Source organism: Balaenoptera borealis, assembly GCF_965194805.1.
Source record: "Balaenoptera borealis genome assembly, chromosome: 2".
In the NCBI taxonomy this organism is placed as follows: domain Eukaryota; kingdom Metazoa; phylum Chordata; class Mammalia; order Artiodactyla; family Balaenopteridae; genus Balaenoptera; species Balaenoptera borealis.
The window spans coordinates 5,110,261-5,136,778 of NC_138867.1; the positions used below are offsets into that span (position 1 = coordinate 5,110,261).

The 26,518-nt window shown below is 43.1% G+C and overlaps 1 long non-coding RNA gene and 1 pseudogene across 2 annotated transcripts in view; both read right to left on the reverse strand.

The window, feature by feature from the left end:
* Positions 1 to 26,518, reverse strand: part of LOC309623421 — a 720,194-nt gene that overhangs the window by 452,489 nt on the left and 241,187 nt on the right. The gene's annotated exons all lie outside the window — the stretch shown is intronic.
* Positions 1,786 to 22,884, reverse strand: LOC309623415 (small ribosomal subunit protein eS25 pseudogene; annotated as a pseudogene). Its single transcript has one exon. The product of its transcript is annotated as a small ribosomal subunit protein eS25 pseudogene (transcript).

The window sequence follows — 26,518 nt, forward strand, 5'->3', positions numbered from 1 at the left end:
TGATACACAGGGTTATTCTACGTGCTTTTGACCAGCTCGTAGGAGAAAAAGTCAACCCACGCAGTCTGTCCAGGACACGGAAATACACGCTCAGCTCCTGGGCAGGAGCTGCACCAAGTCCGTCTGTGTCTTGGCCGAGACCTGTTTTGCCTGTGCCCATGAGCAACCCTGACTTTTGTCAGGTGAATGAAACGGCTGCATGGACGGCTTTTTACAGCAGAGTTCTAATATCAAAGACGACTTGATCCCACGATTTTTCTCATCGCTGTGTCAACCACTCCCTTGCCCACCTCCATTTTCATCCTCTTCTTGAATGTCACCTCCACCTGGATTTTCCCTGGAGCATCTTCCTTGGGACCCCCAGCCATCATAAAGCCCCCAGAGTCACGTATCCTTTTTCTCTCCCGATGGGCATTAGCCATGTAGCGTCACACCGACTGAGGATTGTCTGGGCTGGAACAGGGGGCTCAGGAACAAGCCAAGCTACCCAGTTTGAACCCACAGCCTTGCTTCTTAAGAACACTTACTCCTTGATCTGACTAATTACAGAACAATACAGGGAAAAGTATGGAGCATATAGGTGACCTCTGAGCAAACAGGTGACTCTGTGTAGGGTTCGGGGGCATTTGGATCCCTGAAACTGACATGAACCTCAACCTTTGACAGCCTTTTTCTGTGAAAATTTTGGCAACACTGGTCAGAATCCCAGAACGTCCCCAGCCCTCCCTGATGTGAGCGCATAAACTGACAGCAGCGGACACGGACTGCTCTGGAAATGGGTTTGTTCTGAGCTTCCCGATTTCTTGGCCGAATGTGCTTTGTTCCAATTTAGCTAAGTAGGGAAAAATTGCTTCCCTGGCTGGAATTCTGAAAGGTGATTCATTTTGGTGGAAGTGCTTATAATTAAAAACAGTCACAACCAAAACGAGGAGTTAGAACATATGAGTCCCGGACCGTCGCCGAGCCCAGGAGGCCCCACTGTAATGACAACAGATGCGAGAGCAAATTAAATTTACAGCTCGCCTGTGCCCCTTTCCAGGGGCGAGCTCTCAAAATTGGTCGGTTTATGCAAGTGATTAAAAAGTGTGGAATGCCTTTCTTGGAAATGATTATGCATATTTAAGAGTCATTAGGATGTCAGAAATACATAGGTGTGAATGTCAGGATGAAGGGATGCTTGCTTCGGGTGAGTGTGCTGCAAACACAATCCCCTGATGTAGAAGGAACAGGGACGCGGAGAGGGTAAGGGATGTGCAGGTGGTGCCGTGTCAAGGTTAACTCAGTGCGGGGACGTCAGAGCAGCACCACGGTGGCACTGAGTGATTAAGGGAGCTCATTTCTGTGCTTCACAGCCCACACTGTCCTCCAGCCGAGGTGGGGAGACATCATGGGTGGTGTAGCACTGTCTGGGCCAAGACAACAGAAAGAGGGGATTCCTGTACCCTGGAGTAGGGTCAAAGGTTTCCATCCCTTTCTCCAAGCTCAGGGCACAGCAGCTCAATGGCCCCATGGGGGCTCCATGCCAGCACCTTGTGGTATCAACACAATCACTCTGAGGCTGCAGATGTGAACTCTCAACATTTCCTATGCGTTCAAAAATAACCCTCTTTTGAAATACTTTCATTGGTTTAGCGCGATGGGAGGTGGGGCCTGGGAAGTTCCCACTCTGGTGAGTTCCAGGGTAGAAATATTTCCCAAGAGGATGTCCGAGCAGTGAGATTTGGGGCCAGGAAAGTGAAGGTCAAAGGCAGAAGCACACCCTTCTCTTGGCTGTGAGCTGTGGTGGGCCGGGTGGCTGCACCGGGCCGTCTGGGGACAGCTCCCTGCTGGGACAGTCTACGTCAGCTCCTTCTCTCCCTCACACCCTTGCTCTCCATCTCAAGATGCTTCAACCCGACTCTCAACATGGAATTTACGGAGGATACAGTCCTGAGGGTCTCCTGTTGCCAGTGAACTGGTTCTGGAATAAAGACAAGACAGCTTTGGAGTTGGGTGCTGGACCATCGTGGAGGAAGAGGGGACTGGCCTGAAGGCTTGGCCTGGGGTCCAGCGGCAGCTCTGCTGGGTGGTCTGATGGGATGGGGAGGTGTTGCTCTTTCTCTCACCCCTGACGGCAGACGCTCTCATCCTGCTCCTTGTGGCTGCAAGGTTCCATGGTGGGGACAGGTGGCCAGATGGCTGTGCTCACCTCTGGCCTTTGCAGACGCAATGCCCCACCTCACGCTTTGGAGGCTCCAAGGGGCAGGTGCACTGGGATCCTAGCTGCTGCATCGCCTGGGCGCTTGAACTTCCCAAAGGGATTGGAGCTGCCAGGTCTTCACTAAGCAGAGCTGAGATGAGGCTTGAGCTCTGCCAGACAGAAGGCGGTCTCAGGCACTCGTTGGCACTGCAGTTGCAGGAAGGGTGAGCATCAGTACTGATGATGCCAGCGACCGAGGGACCCAGCCCCACCAGCTCTGTGTCCATACTGACCTGCATCCTGGACCAGCATGTTCCCTCGTCCTGGGTTTCAATCCTCAGTCTCCGTGGAGGGAGGTGGGGCAAGGATGTGGGGCACGGCTCTCATCCCCAGGTTCCTGTTGTCTTCCGTCTCTGAGCTCTCACTGCACTTCCTGGCTAAGCCTGCAGGGTGGCAGCTTGTTCTGCAGGGACTCTTCAGGACACATTCACAAGTCAGCCCCATGCTCTAGTGACACAGCAAACACACGGAAGCACTGCTTCCTGCCTCCTTGTGGAAGCCAGCACCGGGTGCAAGAGGATTGGAGAAGCCAGGTTTAGGCATTTAGGGATCTCAGGAAGGGCTGGAGCAGCTGTAACAAAGCACCAGAGAAAGATCAGCTTAAACAACACAACTCTATTGTCTCACAGTTCTGGAGGCTGAAAGTCCATAACCAAGGTGTCCGCAGGGCTGGTTCCTTCTGAGGCTGTGCAGGAGAATCTGCTCCAGGCTTCTCCCCTAGATTCTAGTGGTTTATTGGCAACCTTTGGAGTTTCTTGGCTTGTAGAAACATCATGCTGACCTCTGCCTTCGTGTTCACATGGTGCTCTCCTTGTGTGCACGTCTCCATGTCCAAAATTCCCCTTTTCATAAGGACATCAGTTATATTGGATTAGGACCCCACCGTACTCTACTGCGACCTCATCTAAATTTAACTAACCACTTCTACAAGGACCCTATTCCCATGTGAGGCTCTGGGCCTGAAGACCTCAGTGAATTTTGTAGGGATACGACTCAACCCATAACAGGCCAAGGGCAGCTTTTAGGGCTGGGAGTTTCCTACTCTCAAGTGCACCGGTTGGACTGGCCTCGGTAGAGAGAGAAATGACATCACTTTTAATTCCCATAAGAGTAGAAGTGAGGTCCAAGGTAGATGAGCTTCCTGGAAGTGAAATAACTTCAGTTTTTAAGGAGCTGATTGGAGGATTCTGGGACCTTACACTGTTCTCTAAATAGAGTAGCAAATTACTCTGGAAATAGTTAAGTATGTCAGCAACTTCCTCATTCAGATTAAAGAGAAGACCAGCCTTGAGAATTGGAGTTCCCTTGCAGAATTCCTTGAGAAATGCAGTTTTATCTTTTCAGCCTGTACACAGCCCAGCCCCACAGGACAGAGGCCTGGGTGTGCAGAAGGTGTTGGAGAAAACAGGAAGGAACGAGGGCTTGTAACGCTTCTGTCAAAGGCGAATGTTGAGAACTGATTGAGATTTTCAGTCACTTTGGGTAATATTTTAATTTTTAATAATTTGATAACTGCTTTCCTCATAGAAAGTGGAAAATGTCAAAATACTGGACTCTCGGACTTCACTTTTCATGAGCTTTAGTTGTATTTTTTCAGTAAGTCATACAGATGCTAGGATGGAAGGAAAGTTGTGAGTCCTTGCAGGGAGTGGGACAGAGGGTTATTGCATAAGGAAGTTCGCTGGCCATGAACTGGAGCTCAAGATTCTCCTGGAAGCGTCCTGCACCTTTGCTGTGAAACAGCCATTGGTTCCTTGTCTCCTTTCTCTCCTCTGTCCCACACCAGGTAGTCAGAGAGCCTCACTCATTTTAGTTAACATTGCACATTGAAACTGTAACTTACCTGGTTTTCTTTCTTTAAATCTCTACAGAAGATATTGTATATATGCTTCTAAATCAGATTCTATAGACATGCATGAGCACCCACTATGCAGTAGGCGGCCTTCTGGAGCATGAGGATGTGGGCATGAATGTGATGGATTTAGATTTACTGGGGAGAGTGCAGCAGTGTGGTTTGTATGCAGGTCAGTAGGACATAGGGGAGAAGAGAATAATGCCCGTGGGTGAGGAGGGAGCTTGGCAGAGTCAGGAAGAGTGGATGATGGCTGAGTTGGGTTTTGGAAGTGAGTAAAAGGAGGGAGAGCATCCTGGGGGCTCACCAGGGTGGCCTGGACCAGAGAAGAGGGTGTGAGTGCTCTGACATTTATCCAGTGAGTGCATGTTAACTCAACCCCCATGAATGTTCCTGGTTGAGCAAGATATTAACAGATCAGGCTCCAACACACCCATCTGGGGTGAGAAGCAGGGCATGAAGAATCATCCTGTTTAGCTTTGATCACGTACCCTTGATAGAGGCGTATGTCAACTAATCACCTTTCTGTTTCTCTTTAGAAATGCTGCTCCATCTTACAAGCTCTGAACACTGTTATTAATTTCCATTCAAGCCACACATGGAACATTTTATCCAAGCATCATGAGACACTAGACAGCCACTGAGCTTCCCCACCTGTGGGATGGGGTCTGTACCTTCTGCTGGTGGCAAAGGTGACAATGCCCATGCCTTTTTCTAAGAGCTCCCTCAGCTGGGTGGCTTGGGAGAAGAGGTGAACCCACACTCCCTTTGGGCACTTTGTGGCAATTACCTGATGGAAGTTTGAGTTCATCTTCTAGAAAGAGAGTGGGGGGTCCAGGGCTTCAAGCAGCTTCCTCTCCCCTGTGCAGAAGCCCCCCTCATGAGGGTGACTTTTCAGGCATCTTGCAGAGAAGATTAACTGCCAATGTAATAGAGACACTGCATTTAATCATTTTCCTAATTAATGCATTTATTGCAGCTCCTTGCTGCTTTTGGGACTGAACATAATGAGCAGGAAGGAAGTGAGTGTCACAGGGATCCCCGGCATTTTCACCTAAAGGTTAATTAACCTGGATATTACCTGGGGGATGACACCCGGCCTGCGCTGGCGAGGGCCATCGCAAAGATGGTGCTAAGCACATGCCAAGCCTGCATGTAGAGCAAGGTCACAGGAAGTGAGAGCTTTGGATGTTGGGCTGTTGCCTTTGAAAGAATGTTAATGTGGATATTGATTTAATTCAATGCTGAGCACATTATACTTGGAAGCTTCTAGTAAATGGGACATGAAAAAAAATAGAGTTGCTGAGCAGAACTATAAATTGAAAAGGTGCTTCTATGCTGGAGCTTGAATGAAAATAGACTTCGTGTTAGTTTACATATTGATCTGGATTCATATGCGTCGTCAGCAGCTGCCCTGGGGCAAGTAGCTCTTCAAATAAAGACACTGACAGACCTTGATGGTGAGCCCTTCCCACAAGCTGGTGGAGCTTCCTACGGTGCATTTGCACGTGGTGTTGCTGATGGTCTAGGTTCAGCTTTCAGGGGGTGCAACACCCCAGCCCCATAAAAGCCCCTCACGCTGTTTACCTACAGCAGTGCTGAAGTTCCTGTGGTCCACCTGAGAAGCTCAAGAAGAGAAGGAGTCTTGAGTCTCTGGGAAGGGGCTCCCACTGGACTAAAAATGAGTTTATTGTGGTGCATAATAGGATTAGGAAGAGCAGAAATAGGAACATCTCCCCCACCAGCCAACAAAATTAGAAAACAGGATGGGGCACATGCACAGCCAAAGTCTTTAAAATAAGCAACTGCGCTTATAAAAATGTTATCGTAGAAAAATAATCACAGATATGCATGAGTATTTGGCCATAAAGATACTCATTATATGAATTTTAGTAAAAAATTGGGGACAGCTATAGTTTTAGGATTTTCGTAAGAAAAACCACCAAATGTACAGGTTTTCCACACCAAGCAATTCTCCAATTCTCTGTGGATAGCAACCTACAATTCAGTTTGATTCTGACACTAACTACTGAGAGCTAGCACAGGTGAAGGGCCAGACCCACAAGGCTACGCCCACTTCACGTACAAATTGCAGGTCCCTGTTTGTCACCTGTATTCTGACCAACTGGCTGTAAATCGGGGTTCCCCAACCCCTTCCTCAGGTTTGGTAATTTGCTATAAAGGCTCACAGAACTCAGGGAAAGACTTTACTTACATTTATCAGTTTATTATAGAGGGTAGAACTGAAGATACAATGAACTGCCAGGTGAGGAGGTACGCTGGGCGAGGTCCAAGTGTCTGAGCACAGGAGCTTCTGTCTCTGTAGAGTTGGGGTGCATCACCCTCGCTGCATGTGGATGCATTCACCAGACCACAAGCTCTCTGTCCCTCATCAGAAGTGATTTTTTTAATGGAGGTTTCATCAGGTAGGCACTATTGATTACTAACTCAATCTCCAACCCCTCTGTCCTTCCTGGAGGGTGAGGAGGTGGGCGGTCAGGCTTCTAATCAAAGCTTGGTCTTTCTGGTGACCAGCCCACATCCTGGAGCTATACAGGGGCTCACCCAGAGTCACTGCATTAGAACAAAAAATGTTCCTACCACTCATGAAATGACAAGGGTTTTAGGAACTCTGTGCCAGGAATTGGAGGTAAAGACCAAACACATATCTCCTGTTGTGTCACAGTATCACAACAGCCTAGTGCATGTTATCTGTGTCACACTGGGCCAGTGGCCACCCTGTATCTCAGTTTCCCCACCTGCAACTGGATAGTGCTGTTTTGAGCTTTAAGTGAAATGATGCATGTGAAGTGCTGAGAACAATGCCTGCCCTGCAGGAAGTCTATTATTATTGCTGTTGATATGATTGGTTAGACAGAGGATGACACAGTGACCGAGGACTGAGTTGTTAAAGTGATGCTGATCCTTTGCTGAATAAAAAAAGGCTCACATTTTTAAGTGAAAAGAGTAATTTGATAAATTTGATAAGAAGGTAAATTTGATAATAAAGTAATACATGATTCTATTTTCAGACAAAGACATGTTTGTGCATATATACATACTATAAAATATAGTTATATATATTTATTTATACATATATATAAAGAGAACCACTGCTAACATTTTATTGTTTCAACTTCATATATATATTGCATACTTTATATAACATATATATTATATATATAAAGACTAAATCAAAACACTGTTAGCAGTGGTTCTTTTTAGATACGGGAAGTAAAAGTGATTTTAAATTTAGTCTGCGTGTTTGCCACAGTTTCCAAATTTTCTATGGTGAAAATACATATTAATTTTCAATTAGAAAAAGTTCTTAATGTAATATCTGTTTAATTTAACTCAACATCAGATTCTGGAGCTTAGGATTGAAACTAAAATCCATTTATTGTGGGAGAATACTGCTCACATATTTATACATAAACATATAGCCTAAGTTCTGTCTTCATTTGTGTCTAGTGATGTCACCAGGTTGAAGACAGGAGAGTGAGAGGTTGGCCTCTCGGAGAACTGGGGCAGGAGCTGGTCTGCATGCTCCTAACCTGCTCAATACTGAACACGTGTGTCCACGTCCCACCGTGGGGACTGCTGGCTCTCACCACTGAGTGGAAGTCCTACAGTCCCAGGGGGCAGTGTGGTGCTTCTGGGGGTCAAAGAGATGCGGTCTGGGTGAGAAGGAGCGTGATGCTGCCTGGTCCATGTGACGGGTATTTTTGGTCCTTTGACAGTAGCTTCTTAGTGGTTGAGAGAAGTCAAACGACATAGAAAGGCATGAATGAAGGAAAGTAAGACACTTAGCATCGCTTTTCAAGTTATTCATAAAGCACTGATTCATAAAGCGCTAATAAAGTACCCTGTTCATATTTTTTTCTTAAAATTCAGTTTGCAGTGTTCAAGGTGCTCAAGGCTATTTCTTTATTTAAAAACAAAAACAACATCTGAATGAGATCTAAAGTTTAGAAATACCAACGTTTGTTTCTCTAAGCTGATCACAGAGGACAGACTTGATTTAGCGGGATGGATGGTGGGGAGGGGCAACGAGTAGAACCAGATACAGGAAGTAGGAGTGTAAATAGAAATTTAGCAAAATTAGCCTCCCTGTTGGTTTAATCCTCATTACATACAGTTCCTAAATGAAGATAATAAAGTAAGAATAGATTTTCTCTCCTCTTCACTTATGCTAAATAATCACATCCTTAATTTAGGGTCACGTGAACAAGACGTAAAGTGAATCAGTGAGAAAAAAATCAGTGAGTGTGTAAGCATCATTTTATAAAACCTTCTCTGCAAAAAACCCATCACCTTTGAGATCTTCCAAAGGATCTCATTTCTTAAAGGAAAGAATTGACAGGTGTAGAACCCCAAAGCACTCATCCTTGGGACATTGCTCTGGCCAAAGCAGGTTCTTGGTACAGAAATAGCTAATGCATCATGCTTTTATTTTTCTAGCCTCTCAAAATTAGGAGAGGTTGTCCATTAGTTTAAATATTTAAATTTATTTACTTCTCGCACATATTTCTTATGACTATACCCTTTATCCAAGTAACAAGTGTTTCACAATTCTCTTTGGGCTCAGTCTGGCTTAAGAGTGATGGTAGCCATAGGCCTCTCCTCAGCTCTCATTGGCTGCCACCTCTGTGTGGCCTTTGAAAAGCCAATCTCCTGTCTCATCCTTGGTTTCTGTACCATGAGCTCTTTGGGTTTTCCTTCCCCATCTCTATTGGTCCTTCTCAGGCTTGCTCCCTTCCTCTGTTCCCTATGATGGGGTCTTCTCCAGGACTCTATGCCTGAGCCTCTGGTCACCTCTCTGACATCTCACTTCATCCAGTGCAGTCAGCTCCCTCCTGTGTGGATGGATCTCAGTTCTTGATTTCTGGCCCCAGTCTTTCTCCCCAAATCCAGGCCTGCACTCATGTTATCTAGTGAATACCTCCACCTGGTTCCCACTAGTATCTTCAACCTCACCAACCAAAATGGAACCTATCCATTCTTCTCATCTCTGCTCTTCCTTATTTCTTACCTGTTTATGTCCATGCAAACATCCTCTGATCCTCCAGAGTGTTACTAGTTACATTAGTAACTATGATGCTTTTACTGAATGCCTACTACGATGCAGGCCTTGGGCTAAGTCCTTGGGTTATCTGCTTCTCAAGCTTGTGCTAACTAAAATGTTATACAGCTTCTTATTTATGTTTGAGTAGGAAAGAATTCTTTCTATCAAATTTCTTTAAATCACTTTGTGATTTAAAGTCTTTGCTTTTGGGCTTCCCTAGTGGCGCAGTGGTTGAGAATCTGCCTGCCAATGCAGGGGACACGGGTTTGAGCCCTGGTCTGGGAAGATCCCACATGCCGCGGAGCGACTAGGCCTGTGAGCCACAATTACTGAGCCTGCGCATCTGGAGCCTGTGCTCCGCAACAGGAGAGGCCGCGATAGTGAGAGGCCCGCGCCCCGCGATGAAGAGTGGCCCCCACTTGCCACAACTAGAGAAAGCCCTCACACAGAAACGGAGACCCAACACAGCCATAAATAAATAAATAAATAAATAAATAAATAAATAAGACTTTCTCTCTATTTCACTGTCTTTAAAAAAAAAAAAAGTCTCCGCTTTTCACTATTGATGATTAAATTCTAAATACTTGGCTTCAGGTGTTAGTTACTTTGGCCCTTTCTCTCCCATCTCACCTTTCTGCTTAATCCATGCTCTGGTCAAAGTAAACAGTCTGTTACTCTGCACATGCCATGTGGGATCCCATCTCTGAGATCTGACTCACTTTTTTCTTTTTTGCCTTTCCATCTGCATGTCTAAATACTTCTTGTTAATCAACGTACCTAAAAAGGCATTTCCAGAAACTGCTGTCTGATCTTTGCAAATGAGTCTCATGTCATCTGTATGCCATGTTCTTGGAAGCATCAAGACCTCTCTTGTGTCACTTGCCAACATCTCCTTGGCATCAAGGAGATTCTCTTGTCTACTTAGACCTAAGTTACTCAAGAGTAGAGTCTGTGCCTAATTCATGTTTGCATTATTGAGGGAGAGCTGTCCTCACTCAAGGATTTCTTCAATGAGTAGCACGGAGAAATGATTAGTTTAATACTGTACTTAGGTCATCAGGCTTACCAGTTAAGTGTCTCAAGCCTCCCAAGATCAGACACTGAATTATACAGAAATATAAAAGTACAATGAACAGTTTAAATATACATATTCTATTTGGGGAAGGTACTTTTGGTTAAGATGTGAGGTGTATGTTTGGGCTGTGAACTAACAAGGTCCACTGATGTGTTTTAATCATGCCTTTCTGTGTTTAAAATAAGAGAACAATTGGAAAACAATTGGGACTAGTGTTTTCTCTCTGAGAACCAGCCCTTCACCGCCTGTGTTAGGATTCTGAAGCTGGTCTCCATCTCTAACTTTCACATGTCTGACAATGCTCAGTGTTGATCACAACCAAGACCTGGGACTGTCCCTTGGCTGGTACCTGATTCAACAAAGAAAATATGAAACTGCTGTTCTCACTCTTGTCTGTTACTTAATAGTCCCTTTAATGATAAGAAGTGGGGGACTTGATGGGACTAAATTAGCATTTAAAAGAAGAAAATTTTGACATTGTGATTTAATGAGCTTAGTGAAGCTATTGCTCTGAGCATTGTTGCAAAAATGATGTGAAATGGAGTAGAAGTTTGCAGCAAATCTGAATATATTAAATTCATTAAATGCTTGTTTAGCCACATACATAGAGCTATATGTTTAGCCATAAGGACAAAACTATTGATGTCACAGATGACAAGGTTAAGACCACAGCTGTGGAGTTCAGTGCATGAGACTGCCGTAGCTTCCTTATTTTGCTGTGTCTCAATTCTCTCATCTGCAAAAAGGAACATTAGCATCAACCTTGGCAGGTTGTCGTGATAATTCAACAAAATAGTAAATGGCCAGTATGTAGCTCTGTGCCTGGCACATGGTGGGCACTGAAGGAATAAATAAAGGAATAATGAAAAGAAAATAATATAATGGTTGGGAGGGTCATAGGTAATATCATGTGAGTATCAGGCTAAGGGGTTACACATTATCTGACAGACAATGAACAGTCATTTGTGGTTGTTCAGCAGGGGGTGACTTGTTCAAAACATGATTCTATGATGACTAATTTTGTACTAGTATAAAAAAGTGAACTGGAGGGGAAAGAGGATCAAGACTGGACATAATTGCAAAAGTCCATGCATGAGTAATGAATGTGGCAGTGCAAAATCAAAACAAAATGCAGATAGAAGAGAATTTAACAGAAGAGATCCCAAAATTGCTTGGTGAAAATATGAGAGAGAATCACTAAGGAAACACTTTCGATTAGGAGACCAAAAAAGAGTGAAAAATGGAAGTATTTGGAGGTAGAGTTAACTGGGGAAATGCTAAATTCAACTTTCAGAGTGTATTGAGTTAGACATGATTATGCAACATCATTGGAAGTGAACAGTAGAAAGTTTGGAGGGGGGGACTAATGATTAGGAGAGATTCCAAGGAAGGATAGTCAGATTTAAATTTCAACTCAACAGTTGGAGCCACATGAAAAAATGGGAACTCTAAGAGGGAAGAAGACAGAGCAGAGCAGAGGCTAAAATGACAACAGTGAAGCTGAGGGGAACCCAGAGAGAGAGAATGGCTAGAAAGGAGGTGGTGCCCAGTACTGTCCAGGCTATGAAAAGAAGCTCGAAGTGAAAACTAAGGACAGGTCACTGGGTTGGTCAAAGAAAAGATTGGGAGCTGCAGTGACCCTCCCAGTGCTGTCCTGCTGGACAAGAAGATACAAATTCAGATGGTGCTACATTGGGGAGAGAGGCTGAGAGGCCAGGAGCTGTCCCAGGTGCTGACCTGGTCTCCAACTGCTGAAGTTTATGGGCATTGGTGCTCCTTTTGTTGTAGTTGTGGTGGTTGGTTCTTTCCTACGGGTGAGCTCTGTGACTTTGAAGGGGATACCAAGTGATAAACTTTTTTTTTTTAAAGCACCTATGGGAATATTCCCAGTGCTCTGCTGAATTTCTGAAGTAGGAAAATAGGTTGGGCTCCATTACCCTTTTAGAATACTGAGCTTGGAGCTAGTTTTCCCACCTGTGATACACTTGGATGAACCTTTATAATTGGACTTTAAAAAAGAACACACTATGAGGTGTGGGGTTTTTTATTTTTTTTTAGAACAGTAAGCCCACAAGAGCAAATTCTTTTTAGAATTTAGTTTCAGTCAAGAGATTAATGACTGTGCTATATTGGGACTTGGTTCCTCTTTTGCTCTGAATGGTGATTCTATCTCTCCCCAGAGATGGTTCTCTCCCCTCCCAGATCCAGGAAACTCCCCAGGCCTTCACAGCAGCTGGGGCTCTGTTGGTTTCTGCAGGCTTCTCCCATTCTGTAGTTGTTCTGATGTATGAAGTGCTTCTGTCTTTGAAGACTGGTTAATAATCTGGATTCATAAAAGTACTGGCAGTGGGGAGTGGGCTATAATTCGTTGATAACTTATTCTCTTGATACTTTATAGTAATACTCTCATACTCCTCCTATGTATGAAGAAGCTAAAAAGACGTAAACACCAGAATGAATAGCGATAGTCATGATTATCTTCCCTCCAACAGAAGTGGGATCAAGTACAACTTAGTGGTTGAGGGCTTATGATGCACTTTCATTCCCCAGAAGGCTGAGTGGATTTGGATGCGATCAGGAGGGCTGGAGCCCAGGGAGTACAAGTGTGGGGAGGTCAGAGAGTGCAGTTTTATTTAAAGTGCTCATTGTATGCAGCACAGTAACAAGCTTCCCAGCTGATCTCCTATGGGAAGTGGTGCATCTGGCTTGCTGAAATTAGTGGAGGGGATTGTTGAAAAAATGAAACCCAAAACAAATATCTTATGTGGTATTGTGGGGTCTTGTTCATACACTAGGTGATCAGGAAAAGTTTTCTACTTGACCAAAGATATCCAGATAAAAGAGAGAAGGATGAACTGGAAATAGCATCCATGTCAGGCTGGGATGATCGTATCACAGAAACCATTCATGCAAAAACAGAGGAGGAGACCAAGGAGTGAGCAAGTGGACTATGACATACACAAGGTATTTCATGTTCTGGGCTCTGCTGACCCTTTCACTTCATCTCCTATTAGTTCCCCAGAGGCATCCTGGGTTTCAAACATCCCAGAATTTGGGGTTCCTTACCATGGGTAGAGTTTGTTCCTACTAGTTAGATGGAAATTTCCTGTCTATTTTATTGCATTGCCATCACAAGGGATAAATAGTTCACTGAGCTGTGCCTACATTTATTACATCATGTACTCTTGCATCCTTCTAATGTGATTATTGTACAAAGACCCAGACAAATTACTGTGCCCTCCAAAATTCCTTCTGTTGTACTTGCCAACCATATGCTGAGAAGCAACACTTTCTATCACAAGTGACATTACCCAGTGTCACATTTTGCCTTATCTCTGAAGACACAATGGTTGAGTAGCTGCTTCATTGTGGGCAAGATAGGAGCCAGGCCACCATGTTCTGTTACCATGCTTAGTACAGGGTGCTTTTGGATGCATGAAGGGCCATACAGATGGCTGGAATTTCAGGACCAGCCAGAGGATGTCCAGGTGGTATGTAATGTCCATTGGTTGCATCTCAGACTTTTGGTACTAAGAACAGAGTGATGCTGAGAGCAGGCAGGAAAAACCATCTGTGTGAATTCTGCTTCCAGCTGCCTGCAAGACAGGGACAACTAGGTATGATGGGGGCATGTGGTCTTTCTCCATGGAGGTCTCTTCCTGTCAAAAGCAGTGGGATGGATATTTTGGTGGTAGGACTGTAAATAAGCAGGTATTTTCATGGTTGGGAGAGGAGTATGCCTTGTGAATCTAGCTGGCTTCCCTCCCTAGGGCTCCTCCCCTTCACTTGTCCCATGGGCTCCATACATGTATGCTTCTTTCTGGTCATGACCCTGGTGAGCAAGTGGAACTGAGTGGTACCAGTTGGGGAGCTCTTTGGGCACACAGACTTCTGTGCAGTTCTCTCCCCACCCCAGACAGATTGGAGAGCACGGTGACCAAAGCCTAGATTTTGGAAGGGTCATTCTCAGTTCTGTCCCTTCCTGGCCATCTCACCATGAGAAAATTACTTAACCTGTCAAGGTTTCTAGTTCCTCACCTGCCATTTGAGAAAAATTCTACCACTATCTTGGTGGTGGTATAGGGATAAATGAGATGGCCCATTTAAAGATGCTTATCCACCATTTATCATTAAAGTAATGCTGTGTACTTTAACTTTCCTCCATCTGTCACTCACTGTCCCATCGTCACCGTCCAATGGATTATTTTTTAACCTATGTAAATAAAGCTCTACTACCTGGTTGTTTAACCTTATTAAACTCTCATCATTCTTGACAGTAGCTACTTCAAGATGCAAGACGCCCCTCCTCCAAATAATTAATCACAAATGTCAATTCAGTGTTACCATTGAAATACAAATACTACTTCTACCAGTTTGCAATTTTAATCTCATCAGTGATTTTTTTCTTTTTAATTAGAGAAGCTCAAAAGGAATAATTTTTCACCACAAAAAAAGAAATGGTAATTATGTGACACGATGGAAGTGTTAGCTAACACTATGGTGGTAATCATTTTGCAATAGGTAAGTGTATCAAATCAGCACATTGTACACCTTATTTTTTTAATTTTTATTCTTATTTTTTAAAATAAATTTATTATTTATTTATTTTTGACTGCATTGGGTCTTCGTTGCTGCACGCAGGCTTTCTCTAGTTGTGGTGAGAGGGTGCTACTCTTCGTTTCGGTGCGCGGGCTTCTCATTGAGATGGCTTCTCTAGTTGCGGAGCACGGGCTCTAGGCATGTGGACTTCAGTAGTTGTGGCATGTGGGCTCTAGAGCACAGGCTTAGTAGTTGTGGCACAGGGGCTTAGTTGCTCCGCGGCATGTGGGATCTTCCCGGACCAGAATTCGAACCCGTGTCCCCTGCATTGGCAGGCGGATTCTTAACCACTGTGCCACCAGGGAAGTCCCTATTGTACACTTTAAATTTACACAATGTTATATGTCACTTATATCTCAGTGAAGCTGGAAAAGATACATTTTCTGTCTGTTGCTTGCAAGCCTTCTTTGAACTAAAATTAAAAAGGTTCCCAACAGACTAGAGAAAGAACTCAGAGAATAGTGGGGTCTTAGAATAGAAAGGAATCCAGGAAGCATTGTCCAGGCAATCCAGGCTCACTGTCCAGGAAAAGACGGACTCCTCAAGGCCATAGGTCTTGATCTTGTCTGGATGTTAGAATCATCTGGGAACCTCTTAGAAATCCCAGTGCCCAGGCTATACCCCAGACCCATTAAATCAGAGCAATAGCATTTAAAGGACTCAGATGGTCCCAGTGGGCAGCTGTCAATTCAGAGGCCTGGTGATTCAGAGATGTCTCCAGCTGATGGTTACTCTATCCTTGATGCAAGATCCCAGTGGTGAGGAACTCAGCATCTTATGAGTTGGTTGATTGCTTGGTTAGTGTCTTAGAAAGCTCGGCCTGCTATAACAAAACATCATAAACTGGGTGACTTATAAACAATAGATATTCATTTATCACATTTCTGGAGGCAGAAAGTCAGGGATCAGAGTTCCAGCATTGTCAGGTTCTGGTGAGAGCCCTCTTCCAGGTTGCAGATGGCTGCCATTCCACTGTGTCCTCACATGGTGGAAAGAAAGCTCACTCTCTCTCTGGCTTCGTCTTTTAAGGGCACTAATCCCATTCCTTATAAGGGCACTAATCCCATACTCTTCCCAAAGAGTAAAACACTCATTACCAAAAAACCTACTGTGACCTGCCCTATCTTGCTCTGATCCTCCAGAGCCACCATGCACTAAGGAAACTGGAAGTTACCCATGATCATAGGAAAGACAGATTCCTTCCATTAGGCTGACCCTGGGAGTGGGCCTGCAAGTTGTGACTTGAGGTGGGAGTGGGAAGCAAGAGGGGACCCAGAGGACAGGAATTGACCAGCTGGTGTTTGAATTTCTTCAAACAGGGGTCACTTCTTTTGGCTTATCCACAGGGTGTCTCTGGCCTGAACTCTGAGAATGCCAATAATTCAGAACACTAATGCTTCCCAGGTTAAAAAAAAAAAAAAAAGAGGAGCAAGGTGGGGACAGAGTTGAGTGTTGGCTTCGTCACAGGTGTGCAGGTGACAGGGCCAGGGAATAACCACAGAGCTCAGGAGAGTGATTTCACTAGGAGAGTGGGGAGCCCTAAGGCCAGTGTCCAAGGACCAAAGTGGGATGAAAAGACCGAGAGCTCATCTGGCATCAGAGAAAAGAGAAGGAGGTCCAAGGTGGGGCACTTTGGAGAGGCTAAGTCCACATGGATAAGTGGCCATTGGTTTGGCCATTCCTGTGGCATCTTAAACATTCAACACTTGAAGTCAAAAAGTTAATCCTATTATCTTTTTCTCTAAAAAAGAATTTGATTCTTTTATTGACAAAAGATTAAGTAGGAAATGGAAACAGGGATGATTTAAAATAAAAAAGTGGATGAAGGGAAAGGACATGAAAAAGGACATAGGTTGGGGAAATAGAAGGTCAAGGAGACACATTTCCTTCTCTACTTCTTTACAATCCTAACCCAAGAATCTATTCTCACATCAGGTTGGGCTGTGTCAATGACCACCAGGACAAATATACTTAGTCCCCACTAAAATAGCAATAACATCTTTAATTTGCTGTGTCTTGTTCTGGAAGAATTGTTAGTTAAAGAATGTTTTAAGAAAAGTGAAGAGGATAATTTGAACTAAAAATCAAAGAAGAAGAAGAAGGGTGGGGAGGGGAGGGATAGTTAGGGAGTTTAAGATTGACATGTACACACTGCTATATTTAAAATAGATAACCAACAGGGACCTACTGTACAGCGCAGGGAACTCTGCTCAATATTCTGTAATAACCTAAATGGGAAAAGAATTTGAAAAAGAATAGATACATGTATATGTATAACTGAATCACTTTGCTGCACACCTGAAACTAACACAACATTGTTAATCAACTATATTCCAATATAAAGTTTTAAAAAAATGAGTCCCTTTAAAAAAATAAAATAGATAACCAACAAGGACCTACTGTAAAAAAAATAAAAAGTAGCTAATCTCATGATAAGAAATGTAACAATAATCCAAATGGAATAGATTATGCTTTTGAAATATACATGTGACAGGGGTCTTTCCACTTAAAAAAAAATCAAAGAAGCAGCTCTTTGCTTGGACAGTTTGGTTGCCAGCCCTCATTGGGAAGTGTGAGTGGGGAGCTAATTTACTCAAATCACCCATTCAGAGTCTTCATCCCATATCTGTGCCTGAGTAGCCCCTGCAAGTTTGAGAAGAACTGGATGCCATGCGCAGTGACGTGCCCTGGGGACAGGGGGCTTGAAGGGACTTCGGATCAGTCCCAAAGGAGCCCTGGGTGTTTGGAACTCAGGACAGATGTTCAGGTGTGGAGACGGTTTAGGACAGCTTGATCTGTTGTCTCACGCAGCTTCCCAAAGTGTCAGCTCCCATGGGGAGGTGATTTATCTGTTGTGACAATCTGGCACCAGAGCTGTTTGCTGTTCCTGCTGAGCAAGGTCGACGAGGGTGCTCACTGGTACATTTGAGATGAGGAGAAGTTTTGTAGTCTGTGGCTAGGATTGAAATGGACTTTGCGTTGGAAGCGTTAGGAAAGATGCCTGGTATTTGCCATTGCTTTGACAGTGAATGGGAAAAATAATGACCGCATGGAGCTCAGACTGCCCATGACAGCTCTGGTCCGATTCATTTCTTTTTGGATCTTTTTCTTTGATTAGGAGGACGGTGTGGTTGCTGCTTCTGGAGTCACTGTTGGGATCTCAGGGCACCAGACAGCACGGTAGTCTGAGGGCCACCATCAAAGACACATTTACAACCAGCAGAGACTGAGAGTGATGTGTGAGTGGTGATTTAATAGTGAACCAACCAAGAGAGGTGGAGGAGCACACGTCTGATAGAACAAGCCCTTCATTATCTGACTGGTCTCCTCGGAAACTCATAAAAAAGAGAAATTAAAACACACTTTCCCACCAGGCTGGCTATCATCTAATAAAAAATATTGGCTAATGCTTTGTTTCGGTACCTGCCCCCCTACAAATGATGTGCAAACCATGAATAAAGTATTGATTTAACTGCAATGGATCCCGTCAGTTGTCTTGGGATTTGTACATGTTAGATAGAGTCTGACACATTCACAATAAGGAAAAATGCTTCCAAGGAGTGCAGGATTCTGCAGGAAGACCTGGACAGGAAACTGACAGCTGCTCCCTGGTGTGAAGGACTTAGAGAGGGCAGGCCAAGGTGTCCTTGTATAGGGGGCAGATACGTTCCCTAGTCCTGGTGGCTTTTCAGAGATTGATGCAGCAGTAGGGACATCAGCAATTGGTGTCCGGAGGGGGCAGTATCGCTCCCTTTCTGGTCGCCTCCTCTTGGCTCCTGCTGGTGCATTGCATTGACCTTGCACCCATCCATCTGCTATCAGGCAGACTCTGGACAAGTCCATGTAAGGTAAAGTGGCCAATGAAAGTGTGTTGAGCACAAGGTGACTAGCACAACTCATTAACTCTGTCATCAGTTACAGCTCGAGCTGGGGAGCCACGTGGTCAGGAACTTGGCTCACGTGACTCAGACCCTCCACAGGCACAGCGCTGGGAGACTCTGGCTCGGGTATCTGACCTCTTCGCTTCTCTGTTCTCCCATCTGTGAAGTGGGGAGAGCAATAATTTCCCTGAGTTGTTGAGAGGAGCGACGTGGGACATTGAACTGTAAAATACCAAGCATGTGGTTAGTTCACAATAAATGGGAGAGGCTGCTCTTGTGGTCTGCAGGCTAGAGAAGAGGGTGGTTTCATGCAATGGAGCCCAGGGCAGTGAAGGTGGCCATTCGTGGACAGTTTGTGAGCATTCAGGATGTGCCATGCACTGAGCTAAACTGTGGGAAGATGCCCAAGAAGAAGGTCCGAGTGCTGATGTGAGGGAGCTGCGTGTTACCAGACAGCAAGAGGTACACTGTGCAGATCATGATGCCTGGGATCCTGGGGCTGCCGTGACAAAGGACTACACACTGGGTGGCTGGAAACAAGGACATTTATTCTCACACAGTTCTGGGAGCCAGCAGTCCAAGATCAAGGTGTTGGCAGAGGGGTTCCTTGTGAGGGCCATGAGGGAGAATCAGCCCAGCTTCTGGTAAGGGCTCAGCATTCCCATTCCATGGCTTGTAGATGCATCGCTCCAATCTCTGCCTCTGTTGTCACATGGCCTTCCCCTCTCCGTGCCTTCCTTTTCTGTCTCGTATAAGGACACTTGTCACAGTGTTCACCCCAATCCAGGATGGTCTCATCCCAATAGCCTTACCTCAGCTACATCTGCAAAGACCCTTATTAGGGTAATGTTTGGAGGTTCCAGGTGGGCATATCTTCTGTGCGGGCACCATTCATCTCACTGCATGTGGGTGCAGTGGAAGCACCAAGGAGGTGCTGGTTTCTCAGAAAGTCAGCCTCTCAGCTGTGGAAGCCCATGGGGGGTTGACAGAGGTTGGAGAGGGGGTGAACAGTGTGTTGTGAGCAAGGCACACAGAGCAGGCAGAGGCCAGGAGGAGAGAAAGGGTGTGGAAGTGAAGCACTTCCCTTAAAACAACTTCTGTCTCCAACACATCACTGTGGGAAATCTTAGCACTGCCAGGAATCTTAGGAGATCTTATTTTCTACATCTTGGTATTAGATTTGGCTCACACTTTTCTGAATTTTGGGTATCAGCCTGGGATGGTGGCTTTTGGAGGCAGGGAAGCGAGTTTGCACCTGGGCCATTCCTGGGAGAAGTCCGTTGATCTTTCTGAACTGCAATGATATTCTCCTGCAAAAACAGGGATCCTTGTACAAACATTCCGTTTTGCTGGAGTATTACATGATATAATGAAGGAAATGTTGCTGCCTGCCACAATAGCTCATTTCAAGGCTATTTCCTTCCCTCCTCTTGCGTACTCTCATAGGTCAACTCTTAGGCAGCCCCTTATGTTAAATTGTACTTTAAATTAAAAAATTAAAATGTAGCTATTTCCAGGAGAATGTTTCCTTGTGGATACAACCTGCTCTGTGCAACCTAATTTTATGACTTTTAGCTTCATCCCATGAACTACTTTCTGAACCACTATTTAATAAGCAATAGACAAAAAGAGTCACATAGCTGGCTGAACACCCCACCTCTGTGGGAACAGGGGTGGGCTGTAGGGGGAAGGTATATTGCTGTGCTCACAGGAACTAACTCAGTGAGAGATCTGTGCTTCTGGGGTAAGAATATCCTCACTGTTCATCGTAAACACAGGCCTTCCTCTTTCCTTGTGTAGAATGGATGGTTCCGCCTCATACCCACTTTCAGGTCTCATTTTCTTACCTTATGATAATGTCAACCATGTCTCCTGTACTTGTTTTAGGGAAGAGTCCAGGAATGTTCCTTGTTGTCCACAAGGCATCTGATTTGTGCTGAAAATGGGAGAAGGTGACCCCAAATTTCCTGGGAGGATAGGACCCTTCTTTGTGGACAGTCCTTATTCAGGTTTGGCCTTAAATGACCCATGGTGCAGATTCTTCCTCACCTAGTCCTAGACTGTGGCCCTGCTGTGTTTGCTTTGCTCTCCCAGGAGCAGAGGGTCTGTCTGCGGTCACACAGCAGCGCACTGTGACACAGAACCTACCTGATAAGGGGTCTTGGAGACTCTGCTGCCCAGTTCATACCCACTGCCTGTTTATGTGGTCCAGATGGTACTTCCCCTGCTAAATGGTGAATATTAAACACTGGACAGAGTCTAAAATCTTTGAACTTCAAGATAAATGTTATCTTGGTTGGAGCTGCACTACAATGAAGTATTTTCTTCCAGAATTTCTCAGCTGGCCTTGGAAATGTTTAAAAGAACACTGAGAACAATGCTTTAAAATTGCCTATAATATGGCATCATCCTAATGCTCCTGATGATGACTCATGTCATCGGATTTTGTCCTGTTATGGGTTCTGTGTGTCATCTGATGTGACTTGTTCTAAGTTCCATTGACCCTTTAGAAAATTCTGAAGTTGCTTTGTATTTTTCAAGGTCTTTGAAAATTAATTTTTTGACTATCAGTAATCCTGTCATTTTCTGAATATAGAAACATTTTTGATATTACAGAAAACAAATTCTCTGACTCTGTGACAAATAAAAAAATTCAAAATCAATAAATAATACCCTGATAGAAGACCTATGCATTAGAAATAACTATTAAAAAATGTTTTATATATCTCATTGATCAGAAAAGGAAATGAAACAAGAAATTTGGAACCAAACTATAATGGAAATGTATATATTGCAACTTTTAAGGTACAGTTTAAGAAGTTCCTGCAGGGAACTTGATTGACTCAAATCTGTATATCTTAAAAAAAGAAAGATGGAAAATTAAAAAGCCAAGTATTGAACTTAAATTAGGAGAAAACAATTAGTGGAATAAATTGACGGAAAGAATAATAAAACAAAAGATAAGAAATTAATGAAATATACAATAAATAACATTACAGAAGGTCAACAACAACCATAAAAATCTGGTGCTTTACAAAGAACGTTTAAACATCAACTAATCTTGGGCAAAATCAATCAAGACAAAGACAGTTGTAAATTAATATTAAGAGTAAAATGAGGACATAATACAGACAGAGCAGAGTTTAAAAATTATAAGCCAATATCAACAGAAAATTTTATGGCATTGACCAAAAACCCCACAAAACCCCAAAACTAAAACCCCCAAATTGACACAAGAAGATATAAAAAACCTATATAGGCCCTGAATTAATTCTCAGGGCTACCCACAAAAATGTATCAGGGACAGTTGACTTTATTGGCAATTTTACAAAACCTTCATGAATTAGGTAACTCCTATCATGTACAAACTGTTCCGGAATACTAAAAGAGCAGGAAAATGTCTCAACAACTTTTATAAATCTACGATAGCCTTGTTTCTAAATGAAACACGGAGCGTATAGACAAAGAAAAGAGTCAACAAAGATCATAGATGTAAACATTTAAATAAGACATGAGAAAACAAAATTCAGTAATGAATAAATAAAAAATGATAAATAAAATAAATACATGTAAAAATTTTTGAATGCATGCATGCATGTGTATGCATAGACACACACACACACATATACACATACCCCTTTAAAGTGTATTATGTATGAAGTATGGTAAATATTAGAAAATTGTGGTTATGCTATTACAAATAAGTACATATTTTATTTTATTTATTTTTTTGATTTAATAAAGCTTTATTTTTCAAAATGTACAGTTGGTGGGACCTATTCATGCATCTTCACCAGAAGTTGGGGCATCTCCACCCTTGGTGTTTCTGGTGTAAATTATTTGAGCTCTGTGCTTTGAAGCCAGTTTAATAAGTCCTTTACTAAGGAGCTCCTGAAGGGCTGCCCTGGCCAGGGAACCACGAATCTTCAGCCTCTCAGAGACGACAGCTGGAGTTATAAGCTTACAGTTGGGAATTTCTTTACAGAGTTTGTCATATGTTGCTTTGTCAAACAAGACTAGGTTATTGAGCTTGTCCTGAACTTTGCCTTTGGACCACTTCTTCTTTTCGGCCTTGCCCCCAGATTTTTTCACTGGGTCTTTGTCTTTCTTGGCCGACTTTCCGGCGTCTTTCTTCTACCTGTCGTCCTTGGGTGGCATAGTGAAGCCGGGAGAGCAGCTGCTACCATTGCGCCTCACTAAGATGTCGGACAAAAAGGGTAAGTACATATTTTAAAACAATCTAAATTTCTACCAATTAGGGATTTGCTAAAGATATTGAGATACATCCTTGTGATGGAATTTTTATGGAGCAGGTAAGATGAATACATTATATCCACAAATATCAATGTGGATTTATCTAAAAAAAAATAGGATGAAAAAGCATTGTTTTTGGAAAACAGTATGAAGTTTCCTCAAAAAATTAAAAATAGAACCAAGATATGATCCAGCAATTCCATTTCTGGAAATTTATTCTATTTATTCGAAGGAAACAAAATCACTAACTCAAAAAGATTATCTACACTCCCATATTCACTGCAGCGTTATTTACAATAGCCAAGATATAGAACAACCTAAATGTCCATCAATGGATGAATGGATAAAGAAGGTGTGTGATGTATACACACACACACACACACACAATTGAGTATTATTCAGCCATAAAAAAAGAGAAACTCATGCCATTTGTGACAACATGGATGGAGCTTAAGGGTATTATGCGAAGTGAAATAAGTCAGACAGAGAAAGACAAACACTGTATAATCTCACTTATATATGGAATCTGAAACAAAAAACAAAAGGAGACCCTCCCAAAACAAACTCATAGATCCGGAGAACAGATTGATGGTTGCCAGAAGTGGGAGGTAGAGAGTGGGACAAATTTTTAAGAAAAAGGAAAAAAACTGTTTTTCTGTTCTATTGGAATGGAGAAACACATTGCAGAAGAACACATTTAGAATAATTTGCTATTCATGTAAATTTAATAACACACAAGGCCACTCTATCATCTATGCACATGAAAATATAAAATAAAAAATTTAAATATCATGAATGATAAATATAATTTTCAGAATAGTAGTGACTTTTACAATTGGGATCAAAAAGCAGTTATAAAACCTGGTATTAAATATATTGATTTTTTAAAAAAATCTTAAATAATTATGGTAACTAGTCAATATTTCTTGACAGAATAATGTTAAATTGGTGTTTGCTATCTTTTTTTCTACTTTTTGTATATTTAAAATGTTCTAATATTTTTAAAAGACAGAGAAATACTAGAAGCACCCATATATTTGGGTTGACTTTCTTTTTCCTTTTGTAATAGAACAGTCATTAGGCTGCTCGCGAATCCTTGGTCATATTGGCAGTTGTCCTTGGGATCTAAAAATGACTGAAAGTAGCTCAGTGGTGATTTCCACCAGGTACATCACTGCCACATGGTCTCCTCCTTCCCAGCCTTGGGTAGAGGAAAGGCACTGTAGCCTTCATGGGGTGACTGATTTTATGACACTGCCAGCCCTTGGATGGAGAAATGAATCTATTTTGGATGTAGAGTGTTTGTGTGATGAACTCCTAGCCTTGTCCCCTACCTTTGAATGCTGACCTCAGGACAAGTCTAGACTAATGTCAGAGGTTTTAGGTCTGTGTCCCTACCCTGCTGCACAATCCTTACTCCATCTCCTGGTACTGAGGTATTGTCCCTGAAACCAGAACCCTTGTGCACTGTTGGTGGGAAGGTAAATAGGTGCAGCCACTGTGGAAAACAGTACAGAGGTTCCTCAGAAAATTAAAAATAGAAATACCATATGATCCAGCAATTCTACTTCTGGGTATTTTTCCAAAAGAATTGAAATCAGGATCTCAAAGAGATATTAGCACTCCCACGGTCATTACAGCATTATTCACAGAAGCTGAGATGTGAAAACAACTGCAATGTTTATCCACAGATAAATGGGTAAAGAAAATGTGGTCTATACATACAATGGAATACTAATTCCAGCCTTAAACAGGAAGGAAATGCTTCAACATGAGAAAACATGGATGAATCTTGAGGACATTATGCTAAATGAAATTAACCAGTTACAGAAAGATGAATACTGTATGATTCCACTTAAATGAGGCATCTAAAATAGTCAAATTTATAGAATCAAAGAGTAGAATGGTGGTTGCCAAGGGCTGGGGGAGGGGGGAATGGGGAATTACTAACCAAGGGGCGTAAAGTTTCAGTTAAGCAGGATCAGTGAGCTCTAGAGACCCATGTACAACACTGTACATATAGTCAACAATACAGTATTTCACACTTTTAACATTTAAGAGGGTGGATCTCTTAGCAAGTGTTCTTACCACAGTATAGTAAAATTTTTAAAAAGGCACTTGGGGGGCTTCTCTGGTGGCACAGTGGTTGAGAATCTGCCTGTCAATGCAGGGGACACGGGTTCGAGCCCTGGTCTGGGAAGATCCCACATGCCGCCGAGCAACTAGACCCGTGAGCCACAACTACTGAGCCTGCGCGTCTGGAGCCTGTGCTCTGCAACAAGAGAGGCCGCGACAGTGAGAGGCCCGCGCACCGCGATGAAGAGTGGCTCCCGCTCGCCGCAACTAGAGAAAGCCCTCGCACAGAAACGAAGACCCAACACAGCCAAAAATAAATAAATAAATAAATAAATAAATAAATAAATTAATTAATTAATTAAAAAAAAAAAGGGCACTTGAAGGACATGTGAAGGAGTTGGTGTGGGGCTTGGAGATTTCAGGCTGCAGAGTCTTTTCTAATAGCCTTTCTCTTAAATCAAGTCTCTCTGTTGTCATTTTTTCTATTTCACTCATAATGACCTAGGGACCCCAACACAACCCTCTGGTCTTTGATTTGGGTAATTTGAAAACAGATATACACATATGCAAATACATCCGTGTCCTGGCTGTCTGGGAGAATTTCTGCAAAGATTTCTGTGGTTCTAAACCATGAACAAAATTACATAGCTGACAAGTTGTTACCATTATGGTTGACAAGAGAGAAAATATTTTTTAAAATATAATTAAAAATGTTTCTTTTGGGGTTTTGATGACAAGTTTCTGTAGACCATGAGGAAAATAATCTTGTCAGTTGGAAATAAGGGTCACTTACTTTTTGGAGAAGATGGACTGAAGTAGATCCGACACCTCAAATAGGATAGAATTTTAGCAAGTGACACAGGAAAGAATTAAAACAATCCATTTGGACTCTTGGGTAATTAGAAAGCCATTTATTGATGACTCAGTGCTATGTGTAGGCAGGTATTGATATTTTTATGAAGTAATTATGTCATGATGGTGACTTTAATTTTGCTACCTCAGTTGTTCAGAACATCGTTCTGTATTTTTCTCCTGTGAGTCTTAGACTACTGAGTATTAGACTCAGTAAAACTTTGAGATAAGTTGTAAAAACCAACTGCAAAATCAAAAGTAGTGTTTTTCCTCTTATGGGAGTGATGATTACTAAACATGGACTAGCTTCACACCCAATGGCTTAGGTTGGGTTCCTTAAAAGCAGAGTTCAAAACAGGGATTTGAGTGCTCATGATTTATTGAGGGAGTGGTGTGCAGGAACATCTGGAAGGAAGGAAGTTAAGCAAGATAAGAACGAGAGAGAGCCCACCAAGCCTGTGGTCCCAGGCAAAGTCTAGCTTTGGTCTGACCTTGGGGTGAGGGGTGCATTCTGGAGCGTAAATCAGCTGCTGACTTGTACCCCCTTGAGCCAACGGTGTCAGATCCTGTTCCCTCATATCAATCATGTATTAGTTAAGGGCTGCACCCAGGAGGGGCTTGTGTA